This window comes from Vicugna pacos, chromosome 16 (genome assembly GCF_048564905.1).
Source record: "Vicugna pacos chromosome 16, VicPac4, whole genome shotgun sequence".
Lineage (NCBI taxonomy): Eukaryota > Metazoa > Chordata > Mammalia > Artiodactyla > Camelidae > Vicugna > Vicugna pacos.
This window is the reverse complement of record NC_133002.1, coordinates 15,525,961-15,531,960: the sequence shown is the minus strand read 5'-3', so window position 1 is coordinate 15,531,960 and position 6,000 is coordinate 15,525,961. Positions and strand designations below refer to the sequence as shown.

At 47.1% G+C, this 6,000-nt stretch overlaps 1 protein-coding gene across 1 annotated transcript in view; it reads right to left on the bottom strand.

The window, feature by feature from the left end:
- Positions 1-394: 394 nt before the first annotated feature.
- Positions 395-6,000, bottom strand: part of LOC140686021 (heparan sulfate glucosamine 3-O-sulfotransferase 3B1) — a 74,464-nt gene continuing 68,858 nt past the window's right edge. The window contains exon 3 of the transcript XR_012059438.1: positions 395-460. The gene's annotated coding sequence lies outside the window, so the exon portion shown is untranslated. The remainder of the gene's footprint in view (positions 461-6,000) is intronic.

Here is a 6,000-nt window from a genome sequence, read left to right as displayed (position 1 = left end):
TCACCCCCGCCCCCCCAGGGAGCAATGAGGAAATGCGTTTTCTCCTGTCGTTGGTCTCTTGGCTTCTGCTTTCGTGTGACCGCACAGTAGACCCGCATTATTATAATCAGAGCACAATCCTTCTTTCAAGGGTTGCTTTTACAAGCCCATTCGGTTTTGTAACCGTGTATATAAAACAATCATCGGAACTGAATTTTCTTTATGCCTGGATCCGTGGTTGCCGTGTTGCAGAGGCGAATTTTGAAAACAGTTTAAGGTTTGTTCCTACATGGTCAGCAGGCTTTTCTACCCAGATGCCTCTTGGTTTTTTTTTTCCTTGATCTTGCAAAGCTCGCTAGGATCTGTCTACTGGCTGGTCACTTTCAGTAATTTTGCTTGAGACTTTGTGAGCCTTTTGGATGTTCAGACTTAAGTTCTTTTCTGGCCAGAAATCAGAAATTTTGTGCTAATTTCTACATGCCTGGAAAAGAGAATGATAATAGTAAATAACATAAGTATCGATAATAGTAAATAACATAAGTATCAATAATAGTGACACTCCTAGGGGTCTCAGTTTGCCTTACCCCATCCCCAAAACAGCATGAGACGTGGAGGTGGGTGTAAGGGGATTATGTGGAATGTGACCCCAGGAAGCAGCAGGGAAGGAACAGAGAGAGACAGACAAACGGAGAAAGCCAACAGGGCGTGTGATGTTGACTGGTCACCCCAGGAGCAGCTCGGATCAGCCCTGCTGGAGATTCGTTGAGGAGCCCGCCAGGGTGCACCTCCAGCCGAAAAGCACGAGGCTGGGCGGTTCACATGCGATTCCAGGAGGCCCTCCGGTTCCCAGCGGCACCCAGGCACGAGATGAGCTAATTCTTACTGTTTTGTAGAAAAGACCCAGCCAGCCCTTGAGTGGGAGGTGAGAGGCCGTGGACCTGCCCAGGGGACATGCACCCTGCAGCCAAAGTCAGAGGAGACCAGGGGATGGTGTGGGACACCCGCAGCATCGGTCCGCACAGCCAGCCTTTACAGGCTCCTCCCATGTGCCAGGCAGCGGTCAGACGTCTGTGTGGGAATTGACGCGTTTACACCTGACAGTGACTCCACGAGGCAGGTGGACAACAGGTGTTTTCTCGGGTTGCCTCTAGACGAACTCTTCTGACTTATCCTCCCTTTTTAAAAAAAGTCCTAGGACTCCCCTACGGCCCCAGGACTGTTTCTTGCTTCCCGAGCCTGCCTAGACAACACTGTGACACCGGAAACATTCATTCACCATCGCCTATTCCCTTGCACCCTGTTCTTCCACTAAACCCGCATGGCAACCCCACCATCCGCCTCCTCAGCTCCAGGTCTGGTGCCACTGAGCAGCCCTGAAATAGAATATTAACTGACCAGTCGCACTTCTGGACCCCAAGTTCAACTGGATATTCAGCGAGCCCCTGTGTGCCGCCTCCTTATCCTGCTTCTGCTGGTGGTCTAAAGAACGCTGACACTCGCCCCAGGCCCTCTCCCGAAAGCTAACTTCCCACTTTTAGAAGAGGGCCTTGTCTCCCACTTCATCAGGAAAACTGAGGTTATCGCCTCCGCTGTCTGTCTCCCTCGATCAAACAAATCTGCCTGTGCTGCCTCCAGACTCGGAGAACGGCTCGTCTCTCCTCTTCGTCAGGGCAACGCCCCCCCACCCCAGATCGCGTGCTTTGTTACTTGTCTGCTGTCAACAGTGGCCATGAATCCATCGACTCCCCAGCAGTGGTCCTTTAAGAGGTATTTCTAAAAATAACCAGAGTGATGGAGGCGTCCAGAAACCTGTGCTCCTGTGCCCTCTGGCCATCCCGGGAGACATTCTCAGATGCCTCTGCTGTTGCCTTATGCCCCCCGAGGGTAGAGCTATTTATTGTGCCCTGAACTCTAGTAGAGGTTCAATTAAAAGCCAGCATTTGGCAGCAAGCACCCCTGTTTTCTTGTCAGACACATTGTAAATTGTATTAAAACTATTTTGGTGCAATTTACAACGTGGGAAATAAAAACACGCTCATGCAGCCATCTGTCTGCTGTGGCACTAGGAAGTCTGAGTGCCTGGGCTCCTGGTCAGAAGCTGGGAAGAAGCCAAAAACGGGGACGTGTTGGGGGGCGGACGGCGCTTGGTGGTGACGCCGGCAGCTAGGTGTGGGTAGAGCGTCGCTTTCCTCCTCCTCCGGGCGCTGTGTGGGGACGAGATGGGCAGTGTATTTAACATACCTAGCACAGTGCCTGGCTCACTGCGTTTTAATGGGAGCAGAGGGGGTGGGGACGAGGACATTGGCAGGAATTGTAGACGTCGCCATCACATAGTAGTGATAACAGTAGTAAGTCCAGAACTGGAGTCAGGGATACATCGAGTCCTAGCTCGACCGCGAATCATCTGTCCAACCCCTCGTCCCAGAGTCCAGGAAGGGTCAGTAAAGGCACGGGAAAGCAGATCCAAAGCAGGGCCGGGTGTCCACGACCGGCATCCAGTAATTCCTGGAAGCAGCCAGTGGTGGGCAGAACCAAAGAGGAAAATTAGACTTTAGGACCTGAGGATGGAGTGAGGCTAATCACACTGTCTAGCGATCGGTCCTCTTGGAAGTTTCCCTCTGAGCAAGAACAGGCAACAAAGTCCTGAAAGAGAAGCTGCTGGGTTTTCCAGATATTAATTACATGTATGTTACAGAAACTTATATTGAAATGTTGTGGTACCAGGACAGCAGTGAGCAGGCAGATAAATGAGTGGGAAGTCTAAAAATAAATCCAAATACATTTGGAAAGTTAGTATATGATGAAGATGACACTTTAGAGCAATGAGGGGAAAAAAGACAGATTGCAAAATAAGTCATGTTGGGGAAAATGAATAGCCATTTGGAAAAAAAGAAAGAAATTTTTGATCTCTAACTTACACTTTATCACAAAAGTAAATTGCAGATGAACAAAAATTTGAAATATGTAAAAGGAACTCATAGAAGGACTAAATTAAAACACGAGGCTTTTTTTCATAGAATGAATAAGACCTTCCTAGAAATATTACATAAAACCTAGCAGCCATTAAAAAAATTATTTATAAACATGGCCTTCTCCAAAAAGGAAAAGCCTGAATGACAAAATATCAAAACAAAAGAAAACAAAAACATAGACAGCCTAAAGAAAAATGCCAAACCGGGAAAAACTTATTTGTAAGTCATAGGTCATAACATAAAGGGCTAATTTGCATCATATGTAAAAAGTTCTGGCAAAGCAATAAGAAAAATTTACAAACACGTAAGCAGATTGTTCACAGAATACTAAATAGAGATGCTCTGAAATACACCAGAAGAAGCTTAACATTGCTTATAATAAGAGAACTAAAATTATAGTGCCATTTTTGCAGCTCTCAGATTGGCCATTAAAAAGAATGGAAAGACCTTAAAGAAATTTGGTTAAGTAGTAAAATTGAAGATACATAGTTAAGTAATGAAAGTCATAATGGAATATAAGGTATCGCCTCCTGTAGGGAAACACACATTCATATTCTTGGAAATTCATAAAACATTCTTGAAAGTATTAACAAGAAACCAATGCCTTTGTTTGTCCCTCAGAAGCGGAAATGGACAGGTAGGAGGCTGAGAAGAAATAAGACTCACTTGTCATTCTGTGCCCTTCTGTACCTTTGTATTGTCTGAGCATGGATTGCCTATTTACCAAATTCACTAAAATAATAGGTAAGTCAGAGGGAGGGGGCTGAAAACAAAACCTTCCCCTGGTCCTGTCCTGTCTAGACTCAAGCCAACTCCTTTTCACTCCTCAAAAGGGTTCCATCTCCACGTCTGCACACTCTGCTCTTCTCCAGAGCGCTGCTCTCTCCCCCTCAGCGTCGCTCTGGTACCTCCCTGCTTCCACCCCCTCCTCCCCCCTCCCCGCTCCTTCCCTGCAGGGGTCTAACCCCTACAGACCCCTTGGCCCTCTGTCTTCCAGCTGGTCCCATCCATGGAGAGCACTGCAGGAGACCGGAGGGTGAACGGGGAGAGAGAGGCCGGGGTGTTCCTTCCCCGGTCCTCCCCGGGTGCAAGAGCCTGTGTCCTTCTCTAGAAGTGTCTCACCTGCGGACCCCCAGGGGAGCACAGATAGAATTCTAAAGGCTTGCGAATTACACCATTTGTCCCCATTAACTTCTAGCTGAAATGTAGCATTTCCTTCAGTTATGAGTACAGGTAGCTAACCTTAGTCATATTGGTGAGTAATACTGTTTAGTTGTGTCAGTGCTGTGATTCTGCCGCCAATCTAAATTAAATATATTTTTGTGTTTTTTCACAGTTGGTGCAGTATCTCCATTGTTCCTGCTCCTCCCTCCCTTCAGATTATGCGTTATTAAATCTGCCTCTTAATTTTATTTAACGTTAGTTACGAGGTTTAAAATGATTATATGACAAAAATAGTTTCTAAAATGTTTTTAATAACTCTATTTCAATATAATGGGTTTGCTTTGTAATTAGATTTATTCTGAGAAGGAGTCCGTAAGTTTCACTAGGCTGCCTGAGGGGTGTAGGACACAAAAAGGTTAAGAACTTCAGCCTAAAGGATCTGAGTAGACGTTTCTCCAAAGAAGATACACGAACGGCCAGTACAGGCATACAGCGCACCCAGACTTCCCTTCATCAGTCACTAGGGAAATGGAAGTTAAAACCACAGTGAGGTACCACTTCATGCTCAGTAGGATGGCTATAATCAAAAAGTTAGATTAAAAATGTTAGCAAGGATGTGAAAAAAACGGAATCTTCTTACGTTGCTACCTGGAATGTAAAACATTGCAGCTGCTTTGGGAAACGGTCTAGCAGTTTCTCAGAGGGCTAAACGCAGAGTTTCCACATGATCCAGAAACTCTGCTCCGAGTCATACACCCAGGAGAAGTGAAAACACATGTCCACACGGGTCCTTGCACGTAAATGTGCGTAACAGCATTATTCACAACAGCTCTTGGAATATTACTCGACAGTAAGAAGGAACGAGGTTCTGACACACGGTACGGCCCACGTGCGCCTTGAGAACATCGTGTTTCGTGAAAGAGGTCGTTCCGAGGGACCCCGTCGTGTATGGCATTTACAGGCCGTCCTCGTTATTTCCCGATGCCGTACTGGAGAATTCGCCTTCTCGATAACATTTTATTTGCAACCACAGATCGACACGCACGGTGCTCCCTTGGTCACTGGCAGACACACGCGGAGGAGAAAACCCGAGCTGCCCGTCCAGCACTTCCCCGCCTGAGGCCGCGCAGGGCGGCGCCCGCCTCCCTGCCTCCGCCCCGCCGCAGGCGTCCTTCCCCCAGTCTGCTTAGTGCCACGTTTTCATGTTCTTGTGCTTTTTGTTGGTGATTTTGCTGCTGAAAATGACCCCCAGCTGTGTTGTTTCAGATTACTTGACCTTGCCAAGGCAGACGGGTTATCTAATAAGAAGTTCACTTATAAAAATAACCGTGCAGTCCAGGGGAGCCCCGCCTCACCCATCCCAGCGGCATCTGATATCTGTAAGATACAGACGCCTGCACAGGAACCAGTCCTTCCCAGACGGATGTACACACAGGCATCGTCCCCAGCGACAGCTGGAACGCTTTGTAATTTAGCTTAGCTTTGAACCCACTCAAGTGGGATGCGAAATAAGCCAAATTATGGTGACTCTCAGAAAGAGATAAGACGTCAAGATTCGTCTTCTCTTTTATATGGATGACCTGAAGCTACAGTCGGAGAAGAGTGCTCAATTACAAAGCACACTTGAAACAGAATCCTGTTTCAGTCGGTCAATTAGGATGGAATTTGGACTGGACAGGCGCAGTTTCATGTGCCAAATGTGGAAAGGAGAAGAAGAGCAAACACATGCAGCTCTTTGATGCAACTGGATGCTGGGACCTCACGTTCCCTGCAGCTTTTAAAGTCAGAAACTGCAACAATTTCTCAAGGGAAGCACCAGGAAAGCCAGTAAGTTGTCATGAAATCTCACAAAGAATCAGGCTCACTCTGAAGAGTCAACTCCCCG